We start from the raw sequence: 14,157 nt of genomic DNA on the forward strand, positions 1-14,157 counted from the left end.
AATTTAGCTCCATTTGAATGCGCAAGAATTATCATAAAATTATTGTCTAATGAATCATGATCATACAAGCATGAAATAAACAATGCTCTACTGATGCGTTTGTACTTAATATATATTCACTAGTGTTCAATGGAAAAAAGCAATCATATACCGTGTTTATTTATATTTTGGACACATTTTTAAAAAAAAGATTTACATGGCCATTTTAACTAATTTACTTAAATATTCGGTAAGATTGTAAAATATTCATGTTTATTTTTATTAAATCCGAAAACATCATAAATGACAAGAAAACTACATCAAATATGTATATGGATTGTCGAGTTGGCCTGACCTTTTCACGTAACGTCGCTAAGTACACTAGTACAGCAATATATAAAAATCATGGTGATTAAACGATCCAGAACGATGAACAAAAAGAGAAAAAACTAAACTGTTTAATACCATATTACTATTCAATGGGAACTACAAAGTCATGCCCATTAATATTCACATTAACAACACTATCATGATTAAAAACCTGCTAGACAATGACTGAGAAATATATAATGTATAAACAAAACAGACAGACCACTAATCAACGTATATTTATTGATAAAAACTTAAGAAAACGCCTTGCAACGATCAGCAAAACTGGTCTGAACAAGTTTATGAGTACTCATATTCGCATGTGTCCTCACACATCTCAACAAATTAGCACGCTGGTTATTGGTAAATATTGGGGTACAGCCTTTGAACGGAAAATGAAAACGTCAAGGTAATCACTGGTGGCTTATACTAGTCCCCCGACATATGTCAAATAATAGCTTTTAAGACAAATCAGTTGACCAGGATGGCTCAGCACGTTTCACATTTGAACTATTGTCAAAACGACAACCGCTGAAACCAATTTGCGATACCAAAACGTTATCTAGACCTCTGAGGTCAAACCCTTTATACTGTACACTTTACTAACAACCGTACCTTGAAATAGACAACGAAATCCGATTTAGAAGTGCAAAATGAGGGGACAACATATCATCTGCTTGCTGGTTTTGTATGAGTTTATCAAGTTTACTGGCGTCAATATGCATTATTTGGCATGCGTATGTCGCATTACTTTTGCTGCCGAGGGAGGAGATTTACTTGTTAAACGTGAAATTAAAGCCCTACTCCAATGGAAAATCGACGAAATGATATCTGAGTGGTTCAACAGCGCGAAACAATCCATAAAGAAGGAGGCAAATTCCTTACAGTCTGACAGCGGTTTCATTCTGTTGCATAAACTGCCGATAAAACACTTATGTAGAGACCTCCTGGTCGTGTCCTTCCCCTTATTCCCGGCGTACATGCACCGACCTTATACCTCAAGGGCAGTAATTAACAAAACCCGAGGAAAAACATTATGTTACATAACATTATTTGCAATCGGAACACTCTGTTATTATCCAAAAATGTCATAACATTACGTATCGCTTTGCCTCAAATAATACAACCCAGCTTTCCTGACTGAATAAAGCAAAACCAATACATATGAAATATAATTTTACCAGGATGCTCAATTCATTTTAGCGAATGTGTTGAATTAAAAGTGAGTGGCCTAACAAACGAATACTAACAGTGCAGTGCTCATTAAATGTGCATTATGTCATTTTTCAGTTTAATCTACCTGTTGGTAACAAGTAGTTATTTAATCAAGATAATGACTGAATGTTTTTCGCCGTAAGTACTGTTTATATGTGTAATGCGAGAGTTTTATGTTTGGTACTAAGATGTGTTTAAACATATTGCCCGCAAGACAACGAAAGGCAAAAAATATCAATTTTTAATTTGAGCCACTTAACTAAATCATGCGATCTAGTTTGCTGAACGCGTTTTGATGTTCTAACATCGAAAATTGTGATTAGAGTATGTTCTGTTCTATAATGTCAAAGGTTGTCAGACGGTTTGCGGCGTTTTTAAGTAAAAAGGATTGGCAAACACTCCAGTAAGAAATAACTTGTTTTGTTTTTACAATAATAGCAAAATATCGGGTCGGCGGGTCAGAATCACGAAAAAATACCCCCCCCCCCCCGCTTTGAATATATTTATAGTTTATTGTTTCCTTTTTGTTTACATGAGGACATACAAATGAGAGAAACAATTACTTACAAATAACAAAAAAAGTAGATTGGGCATCAATATCAAACAGCATAACGTTCAGTACATCCCTATTTAAATTGTGATCAAAATGTTTAAAGATACAAATGTATATCATATATCTTCAACGTTTTATATGTCGCGGCAAGTGTTTCCATTTAACACGGGATATTGCTAGAATAGAAATCATAAACAAACACGAGTTTAAATTGGTGAATTGTTTTAATTTCCATATGTGTTAGCTATTTTGATTCTAAGTCATGGACTACCTTACTATAGATGAAGAACAAGGACAGGAGAAACTGATGAATCAACACTCAGAAAACAGTTTCCTATCGAGTAACAATGAGTTGACCATTACAAGGGTTGATGGACAAAGATATTCAACGACAATGTTCAGGCCGACTGACAACTACCACATGGACATAGTGGTCACACAAAGCACCTATCGGGACTCACCCAACAATATCCTGGTTACACCCTCTCCAAAGAAAAGGAAAACAGTCAAGGGACGGATACTCTCCAACCTTGTCAAGGCGTTTGTTATGTTGGTTCTGACTTTCCTGCTAGCAATGATGTGTATGGTAATTGCAAGTGTTGTACATGGCGTTCCCCTCTCCCTTTTCACTCCGACAATACAACATACCGAAAATAATACTACATTCGATCATGTCGACGTGCAATACGTAAACAACTATACGATACAGAGCAACTTCACATCTGTTTATTACAATGTCAACAATACCTATTTTGTACTTCCTGCAACCAATGTCACTTTATCCTTGTTTTCATGAGTTCAAAACTTCGATAAAATAGTTTTGAAAGGTAAATTCCGTGAAGCTTTTTTCGATATCCGGTACATCTTCAATGGTTTATTTTAAAGTTGAGCGAACAACGTTTTAAATCTCCCGTTGCTGCCTCTGTGAATATATAAACATTGCGTGATAACATAAATCTAAATAGCAAATGATGTGATGACCGCGAGGTTGCGGGCTCTTATCCTAAAGGATGCATTTTCGATTTGTTCTTATTGTATTTTGTTTGGTTTGACTTATTGTATAGAAATAAGTTTTTGTTTCCAAACTTTTTTCTTATAAATGAACATTTTAATATTATTCAGACTTGATGATCTAAAGTTTGTGGCTAATGGACCCTTAAAATTGATGGAAAGAACTTTATCCTGTCACATGCATACAAATCGGCCCAATAACAAGGTGCCGTGTAAACTTAAGTTTATTAGGATAGTAAACCACGTGATGTTTATCTACAGTCAGGTGGTCATGTGACCGCGAAAACGAACTTCTTTTATCTATTCTGCAATGTCAGAAGAACAGCACAAATGCTGTTTCAGTATCTTATCAATGGACCAATAACAGCCGACCTCAACAATCACTCGCCCATAAAGTCCCATCATTATGCAAAATAATGACATTGGGAAAACATTTATCGACCTGAAAAATGCATGTGACGTGAAAATCTTACCCCACCCGCAAATGCTGGAAACTGTGAAACAGCATTCAACGAAACTCGTCTATAGTTTATTCCATTTCTGTGGTGAATGACAAAATTTCACTTACAACAGAAATGAATGATCTTTTTGCCGGTGCAGTTATGATCATCCAACACTATCAACATCATTTAAATCCATTTAATATGTTGCGATTGTTTGTTAACACTCGTGTTCTTGAATTTTAACCTGTGTAGTGTACTCTGTGACTTGCGGAATAATTGTTACATCATCAGATAATGTTTGGAGACTGATCGATGCTTATGCACATTTAAGAGTATTTTTATGTTTTGAATTGATATTGACGTATTAAAATGCAATGACTTTGAATATAAACGTACTGAAAAAGTTGAACAGTTTTGAGAACTATTTTGGGAGCGATTTAAACATAGATACCGAGTGTGATGACGTCACCAGGGAAAAATCAGTTGTCCCCCTTACTTTTAAAGATTCTTATTGATTTTAAGGTTTTTATAGTGTTTAGTTAAACAAAGTAACAGGATAAATAGAATACTAGGTTAGTGCCGTGGATGGAGAAAGTTTATCTGGCTCGGCTGCGGATTTTATTGGGTTCGCCTTCGGCTCACCCGATAAATTCCTCCGCCTTGCCAGATAAACTTCCTCCATCCACGGCACTGACCTAGTAATCTCTATATATCTATGAAAATACATGAAGGAAGCTGTCACTTAATTTAATATTGCCTAATACTAGTATATATGTGCTTATTTTTATATAAAGAGTGTATGTTATCTATGATAATATCAATCAATAACAATATAATATGCCTCAGATGTCACCTTCTTGTGTACAATGTTTGATTAACGAATACACTTGTTATAAAATTCTTAGTTCAAAGTAACTTTTACCACGTTATGGATATGCTTCTAGGAAATATTATCTTCGTTTGTCTGATGTAATATTTGTTTTAAAAGTAAGTTTCTTTCTTCCACTTGTAATTATTCATTACAATTGAGTTTAGACGAATTAGATTCAACCAATTCATTTATTTTTCAATTAGAGATATCTATTTTAGACGCCAGACTTGATATCTAATTTATTGTGCGTGAATCTGAATAAATTAAAGGGACCTAACGCTCGCATTCTGTAAAAACTCGCTAAACTTGTTCAAATCTTCTCTTCGAAATAGTCGACATGTATCATGAAAAAAAAACAACAGTCAATACCATAATGACCATCAGACTTCGCGATCATTTCTTATAGGTTTGTTGGAAACTTGAACTTGTATTTTAATTCATTTTGTAATTTTTCTGATTTTATCAATTAAAAGTTTTTAAAGGCCTAGTTTAATCCTTCTATAAGTGACCCCCACCCCCACCCCCAAAAAAAGAAAAAGAAAAAGAAAAAAAACTGTGTATAGTACACAACCTATGTGTATTGATCTTAATCTAATTGCCTTATTGTCTTATCAGATCTCTGATCTGAGTATCCTGCTGTGCAGTTGTGGAAGTTTTATTATAGAAATGGACCCTAAATGGCCCTGAGCCAATAAACAAATACACAGGAAATTGGCCCCTACTGTGACACCATTGCAATTAGCCGAAGATGCACAGCAGGAGATTATCATGCCAAACATTCCTAAAACTAGGCCTTTAAGGTTAGATAACAACATGAACCTTTAGGATGACATTAACTCAGAACATGTACCTGCTGAGTAGAAACAAGGCACGCACAACAACAATGCTTTTGGAAACATTGATGTTTATAACCATCTAGACAAGCTTTTTAGCATTTGGTTTATGTAAATAATTACACAGAGATAGAAATAAACATTGAAAAATGCAGTTTCATTTCAGCAATTCATTTTTAAACTGGCTACGTATATTCCAAAGGCATTCTCCAATCAATGTGGTCCGTGCATTTGATTTGTCCACAAAAGCACCCATATAGTTATATCCAGAGGCGATTTTGATTGTTCACAAATCTGACCGAACTAGCACATGGTTTTGAAAGGTACTACAGGTATTTTCATGTATGGTCGTTTTGAGTGCAATGTATTCTTTTGCATGATATTGAAACTACTTGGAAACAATCCCTGGTATGTGATGTTAATAATGGTGTAACTATTTCAAAGTTTTATGCAATACATACAGTGGTTGTAAATACTATTGTAAAAGAGCAATTGATTTATGTCCATATTTTTATATACTTAACAACATTTAAACTAGATCAATTACCCAGATATTCATTCATTAATCAATAGGCCATCTTTTTATGGTACAAGCGCGCCTGATGATTTCTATTCCTGTCACACAATCACACTCTAATACACATATATATTTATAAGCCACGAATGTTAATTTATTCGATACCACGCAACCACAATATACACGACAACACAATGCAGGTCTATAGTATGTATTTATCAATTTACATGCTTGTACTATTCCTTTCTGTAAGTATGCACTTTATCGTGTTCTCTAACAAGATAATAAATATGTTTTAGTGCTTGTTTATATCGATACGTTTTAGTTATGAAAGGGGAGCAAGTAGAAACATCGCAACCAATTAACGTGTAGGAGTTGTAGCACCAAAAGGCAAGAATGTGTCTCGATCGTATGGACTCATCATACCAGTTACTTTAAACAGTTTACAATATTACACACCGTGCCAAAACACTAAATTTATTTTATTGAAACATGTACCTTTGTCCGCCCAGACAAAGCATTCTGAAAAAACACACTTTTACATTGAAAAATAAAATACTAAACGAGCTTAAACAAATGTAATGTCACATTCTCACTTTTTATTATACGTGTCTTTTACCGAAACTATCCGGTATGTCGGCTAACATTGAACATTGAGTTGGGATATGAAAGGATGTTTACTATGAGCATCGCAAAATAAACTATACAAGTTTCAATTGTATTTAGTAATATTTTTACTAATCTAATTTGGCAGAATGTCAAATTATCATACGTTTCATTTTATGTGATATATTATAATGTTGTTATCCCTTAATTATGTCGCGACATCTTCTTATCATGATGAAAAAAGACACTATGTCCATTAAGCTGTCACAGTCTGTTTAAAATCAATGGAAAAACGAAATTAGATTTATTTTACCAAATTAGCTTATATTTTCAAATGATGTATGATTTAAACTTTATTGACGACCAAAGGCATAGAGAATTGATATAAAATTGTACTTCATTTTCAATACATATAATTAAATAAGATATTTCGACTGTGTTATAAGATGCTAGATATAAAAATAAACTATTTATATTTTTCACATTTGAAAGAATAAAAACTACAGGGTATTATTTCAAAAATGTTCCAAAAATGTTAAAATTTATAGTAATTACTCATATATTGTAAAAAAAAAAATGGTGATGTCAAATAGCAACCTGAAAACTTATCACTTTACTTAGATATTAAGATAAAGTATTACTGCAAGAATACATCAAAGACTGACGAGCTATCTTAATGAAAATGAAATCCTTAATAGACTCCAAGCAGTATTTAGAAAACAACAAGATAGGCTGCTTTATATATAAGCAAAAAACAATATAAACGGTTTTGTGTTTATTTATATAGATAAAACAAAGATAATTGTTATTTGGTGATAGACCAAGACGTGATTTCAGATTTGTTTTGATTGAGGCATGTTATTGATCAAGCTAGAAAATGCCTGTTCAGTGTGTATATTTAGAACCACCTGATTGTCAACTGAAACGTTTTGACAATACTGTTGCATCAGTTATGTTACGTATTTGTGAAGTGTTCGTCTTTGGATAACTAAACTCATTAGCGAAAATACAGGCTGTATGATGCATATTTGAATTTGTAGAGAATATGGCGACTTCGGTCCACGTAGTGTTGTTATTAAGAAACGGAAAATATGACTTTTGTATAAATTAACTCGCAATAATTACAACTTATCTTCTAAATTATTATAGAAAGTACGTTTTTATAATGAGTCGTTTTGTAATAATTAGCCATTCCCTTTTCGCTGCCATTCCAATTCGACATGTGTTGTATGAATGTGGTTTTAGTGTTATATAGCAACACAAGTACTATGTCCTTGTTAAGATAGTGTTGACACCTGTCAGATTTGCATATCTTTATATGCTTTGGTTGATATAAAGGAACATTTTGAAAATAATTTATTGTAATGTTTGTTATGGTAATTCGAGATCTTTTTTATGTGTTTCTAAGATGATTTTAGCAGCGTTTTGTTCTTAATGGACAGGAAAAATGTGTCCCAATGATTTATATATTTGGACTTTCGCTACAGTATTGAAGTCGTATTTATCAATACGCATTATTTGGCATTGAAATTCCTTATTAAATAGTATCTATGGTTTTAGCTTTATGAATTTCTCATTCACTATCAACTACTTTACTATGGAAATATCTTAAATGATCTTGCTAGACAATACGCTTTTGAAGATTGTATTCGATTGTTTTTGCTTTACAATATGCATATAATAGTCATTTCTAGTTCAAATATCGGAACGTTTTTCCTATGAAAGGGAGGCAAGTAGAACCATCTCAAACAAATAACGCGTTTGAGTAGCAGAAGGATTATGCAGAACGAGAACTCCTGAACCTTCTTTTAAGCCTGACACTACCAGTTTGATATTACTTTTAGCTAAATAAACAACAACTGCGTCAGACAAATGTACTATTATAAACAACTTATTGCTCGACCAGGTCAACAGACAAGTTTGTCTTCGGACAATGATGGCGATACCAAACGGTTATCCATCTCTTTGAGGTCAAGTCCTTCCCTACGCCCTTCACTATATATCTCCAGAAAATAAACCTCGTTATACACAAAGCAAGGCCAAAGGTAAAGTAATGCGAGCGGAAACCTCCAAGCGAACCAAACAGCAAGAGGAATATGAACGTTTTGTAACGAAGACAATTAAATAAGTGAATACAAATACACGTTCTACATGGATCTAAAACACTCATACTGAGTACAGCTTGGACTATGTCCGAACTTATTATTTAAGTGTAAAGTACTCATTCTGTTTACAAACTAAAACACTTTTATATAGTTCTAAACCTCACGTCGTGATTGCTGCTTTTGTTAGGAATTATAAGGTTTACCGCGTCAATATGGTTTATTTCCATTTTGTCTGACTCCGTCGTACCTTTTGACGGATTACAATTAAATTCTGCTGCATAAAGAGGGACATTTGTTTGCAAAATGTAATGCCGATGCCCAATTTGTTTTAACCTCGCAACGAATGTTTACAATTTATCAAGATGGATGCACCTTCTTTTCAGGCTGACAACGGTACCACACGATGCTTCATTAACTGCCGATAAAATACATACATCGGCAACCGGTCCCTTGCCTTCATCGTGGCGCATATGCACAGACCGCAAACATCAAAACCCGCGGACACATCTGAAAAAAAAATGTTTTAACAGTATACATTTTGTGGAATAATTGAAAAGCATAATTATATTACACATAGTTTCTACGGAGTTTCTCGATTCAACTATTATTTAGGCGAGTTTGAGGAAAAGCGTTAAAACGTGTTAGAACATATGCAACCGGAACACTCATGTACGCCCCCTCCCCCACCTCCCTACACCGGCAAACGAAGTTTGCGTGGGTATATTGGAGTCACCCTGTTGGTGGTCGGATTGTCAGTCCGATGTTTTTTTCCTTGGCCGGAACTTAACTTGAAAACTACTGGATGGAATTTAATTAAACTTTATATAATAGTAAAGAACAATGAGATGAAGTGCAGTGTACAGCAATCATAACTCTGTTTTTATTAGCTTACTATAGAGTTATTACCCTTAATTAGTTTTTTCTTGTTCGGAGCATAACTTGAACACTACAAACGTGAATTTAAAAAAAACAACTTCATACGATGTTGGTAAAGCACAATTCGAGGAAGAGCAGTGTACAAGAACAATTTACAGAGTTATTGCCAATTGTCCGGAGCATATCTCATATATGGAATTTAATTAAGCTTCATTGAATAGTGAAGGTTACTGAGAGGAAGTGCTGTGTACAAGACCAATAACTCTATTTAAGCTAACAACAGAAAAATTGCTTCTTTTTTTCAGCAGCGTCACTTCTTTATTACCCAATGGCTTTGAGTTAAACAACCCACTTTGGTTAGGCATGATAATTGGAAACGCAGTGTACAATGCCTCGGAGTAATGGCCATTTTCTAAGACATTGTTGGCCATTCCTGTGTCAAAGGAGGCATTCGAGGGTATTCGTCACTCTTGTGACATATAAAGTTATCGAAATAATTGCCTATTTCTATGGAAAAGTGCCGAGTTACTAATACATATAGTTACACATAGCTTTGCCCCAAGTACACAACCCATCTCTCCTGACTTAATGAAGCAAAACCAATGAATACAAAATGTATTTTAACGGGGCGCTCAAATCGTTTCATTAGATACGTATATTTAAAAGTGAATACTTGTAATTCAGAGATCAATAAATGTGAATTTCTAGCTGTCGATAACAAGTGGTTAATCAATCGAGATGATGACTCATATTAAGCCGTAAGTACTGTTTATATCATTTATGCGAGAGTTTATAAATGAGAACACATCCGCAATGTTTAATTTGTGCAACTTTATTGCAACTTATTTACAATGAACGTGATTTGATAGTCTTACAGTGATGGGAAAACAACTATCGCGCTGTAAATTGAGTATGTCATGTAATAAATATAGCAAATGTTTTGTGGTATTGCCAACACTCATTTACAGGTAGAATTAACTGCTTTATTTCCTTTCATAAATAGCAGAACATCGAGTCGGCGGATCACAGTAAAGAAAAACTCACGCTTTTAATTTAAAAATATTTTATTGTTCCTTTTTGTAAATCATCATGACATACAAATTTAACATAAACTTGAAAACAAAAAGAACGCAAGTGGGTTTGAACTACTTTACAACAACAAGTTTCATGACTTTCCGAATTTAATTATGAGGAAAATGTTTAAAGACACAATTGTTCATCATTTATTTACAAACGTTTTAAGTTAATTGCTTGAAGCAGATGACTTGTTTGAGTGTAATAATACACCTCAAAATAGGTGCATGATGTGATGTCCTTGTGAATCATGAGTAGGATGTAAAGCGACATTACATGGGAATGTTCATAACAAGCCTGTTTTTATTTACTTATGATACGTTTATAAATACAAAAATCATTGGATTAATATGTTACGAATATTTTGTAGGTTTGAAATATACTTTGTCGCAAGTTTTACCATTTAATACGGGATACTGATGGAGTAGAAATCATAAACAGACACAAGTTTAAATTGGTGAAGTGATTAATTAACTTACTTTCCATATGTGTTAGCTATTGTGATTCGAAGTCATGGACTACTTTACTATAGATGAAGGACAGAAGAAACTGATAAATCAACACTCAGAAAACAGTTTCCTATCGAGTAACAATGAGTTGACCATTACAAGGGTTGATGGACAAAGATATTCAACGACACTGTTCATGCCGACTGAAAACCAACACATGGACATAGTGGTCACACAAGGCACTTATCGTGACTCATCCGACAATACCCTGGTTACACCCTCTCCAAAGAAAAGGAAAACAGTCAAGGGTCGGATACCTCCAACCTTGCCAAAGCATTCGTTGCGTTGGTTCTGATTTTACTGCTAGCGATGATGTGTTTGGTAATTGCAAGTGTTGTACATGGCGCTCCCCTCTCTCATAGCACGGCGACATTACAAGACAGTGCTAATAATAGTGACTTCGATCACGAAGACGTGCATTACGTTAATAACGATACGATGCAGGACTACTTCACATCTGATTATAACAATATCAACCATACCTATTTCGTTCATTCTGCAACCCCTTGACTGTACCTTTGTTTCCACGACGCCAACTTTAACTTAGAACATTTACTGAAATATTAAAACAGGGAACCGTAATTTTGTAAGCAACATGGTCGATAAGAATGGTCCCAGGCAATTCCCGATGCTGTCTCGAATAATATTTCAACATTGCGGAACAAGAGAAATCTAAAGAAAATGGTTTGAAAACCGTTGCTCAAAATTCGAAGAAGTAAAATGATGTTAATCATAGCAATTGTCTTAGCATACTTCATTACGCTGGCAAGAGGACTGTGTGTTAATATTCATGATAACAAATGTCCCTTGATGTCCTCTTCCCTGCTACCTGATAGCACGAAAGACAAATGCTTAAGTTCAGTTAACATGTAACTATTACGATACATCATCATGACCAATCGGATTAAGAGTATCGAAAGGTCATTTATCTTTTTTTATGTATGTTTGCTTATTTTAAATTTTAAATAACTTATTTTATGGAGACATTTTGTTTCTAAACTAATTTCTTCTCAATAAACATATTAAAATGTTTTCAGAATTATTGTCTAGAAGTTAGTAGCTAATGGACCATTCGAAATGATGGAAATAAATATTTCCATGAAAATACTTTAAAAGAAAACAAAAATCGACATCTTGTAAGCTTGCACTTGAAATCAATTTATTTCTTAATTGCCTTATATGTTTGTGCTTGTGCTTATTGTGATATAAAGAATGTATTTCATCTGTGATAAAATCAATCGCATTGAACTATTGTATAGATGACTTTTTCTTGATTGCTTTGTTTGTTTGTTTTAAGGTTGTATTTTTGTAATAAATATGTTATAAAGTCATCATTTTAAGGTAGCATTTTACCAAGATGATGGAACGTTGAATTGTTTGTTAATATTTGAAATATGGGGACGACGTATTTGCTAAGAAAGAGAAGAGAAACAAGTAGTCTCATCGTTAACAAACAACGTGTAGGAGTTGCATGTTTCATTAGGCAAGAATGTATCTCGTAACGTCTCACTAATTGTTATCTTCAAGTTTATTAGTGCTTTAAGTTATAATGATGAATCCGTACCTGTTAATGGTTATGATATTGTACACTGTGCCAGTACTCTTATTTCTCTTATCGAGACTTTCAAACTATACAGTTGTAAAGCCAGACTTAGCAAATTGATTTCGTTAATAATGATAATAAACCATCATACACGAACTTAAACAGATGTTCTCATTGTCAAATTTTCATTTTCTTTTCAATACGATTCTTTTATGTAAAAGTATCGGTCTGTTCACTAACAACATAGCACGTTCGTATAGAAAAGGGATCTATGATTTAACAGCATCATAAACAAGCTTAAATTACGTTTAAATATATTTTTACTGAATTAAAATCACACAGATTTCACAAATCCCTCATATCCATTCATATTTTGCAATACATTAAAATGTGTTACAGTATATATTTTAATTATGTCACAACATCTGATCAAAAAGACATTTACTACGTCCATTAAGAGTTTCACAATCTGTTAAAGATCAAAGGAAAACGAAATTGGACTTTTTTCAATAAGCTTTTCTATTTAAATGTTAATGATTCTGAATTTTATTACTTTCTTGACAGAGCAAATTCATAAACTTGTGAAGTAAAACTGTGTTGGCTTTTTTGTTACCAGAAGCGAGTTTATTTATAGTTGAGTTAAAGTGACAATATATACAAAATATTAAGGTCATATAAAGCAACCTAAAAAAAGACTTATCACGTTATATTACTTCACTCAGTAACTTAGATAAAGTCTGCATCGCTGTCATAAATCTTGCTAAGACTTACAAGCTTTGCTAAAGAAAATGAACTCTTTAATAAAATTCATGCAGGATTTAGAAAAAGAACATAGTACTGTTGATAGCATCTGTGTGCTTCATATGCTGCAGCATATTATAACAAAAAAACAATATAATAATCTAACTTATTTTCTTAAATGTTTGGTAAGATTATAAATTATTCATGTTTGTTTTTTATTAAATCCGAAAACTATATAAATGACAAGAAAACAACATCAAATATGTATATGGTTTGTCGAGTTTGCCTGACCTTTTCACGTAACGTCGCTAAGTACACTTGTACAGCAATATATAAAAATCATGGTGATTAAACGATCCAGAACGATGAACAAAAAGAGAAAAAACTAAACTGTCTAATACCATATTACTATTCAATGGGAACAACAAAGTCATGCCCATTAATATTCACATTAACAACACTATCATGATTAAAGGCAAAAACCTACTATACAATGACTGAGAAATATATAATGTATAAACAAAACAGACAGACCACTAATCAACGGATATTTTTTTATGAAAACTTAAGAAAACGCCTTGCAACGATCAGAAAAACTGGTTTAAACAAGTTTATGAGTACTCATATTCGCATGTTTCCCCACACATATCAACAAATTAGCACGCTGGTTATTGGTAAATATTGGGGTACAGCTTTTGAACGGAAAATGAAAACGTCAAGAATATCACTGGTGGCATAAACTAGTCCACCGACATATGGAAATAATAGCTTTTAAGACAACTCAGTAAACCAGGGTGGCTCAACAAGTTTCTCCTTCGAACTATTGTCAAAACGACAACCGCCGAGACCATTTTGCGATACCAATACGTTATCTGGACCTCTGAGGTCAAACCTTTTGTACTGTACACTTTA

At 33.6% G+C, this 14,157-nt stretch overlaps 1 long non-coding RNA gene across 1 annotated transcript; it reads left to right on the plus strand.

The window, feature by feature from the left end:
• Positions 1–9,997: 9,997 nt before the first annotated feature.
• On the plus strand, positions 9,998–12,329 carry LOC128211619 (uncharacterized). Its single transcript, XR_008257322.1, has 2 exons — positions 9,998–10,136; positions 10,823–12,329. It is a non-coding gene; the product is annotated as an uncharacterized LOC128211619 (long non-coding RNA).
• The last annotated feature ends 1,828 nt before the right edge of the window (positions 12,330–14,157 follow it).

Source organism: Mya arenaria, chromosome 12 (assembly GCF_026914265.1).
Source record: "Mya arenaria isolate MELC-2E11 chromosome 12, ASM2691426v1".
In the NCBI taxonomy this organism is placed as follows: Eukaryota; Metazoa; Mollusca; class Bivalvia; order Myida; family Myidae; genus Mya; species Mya arenaria.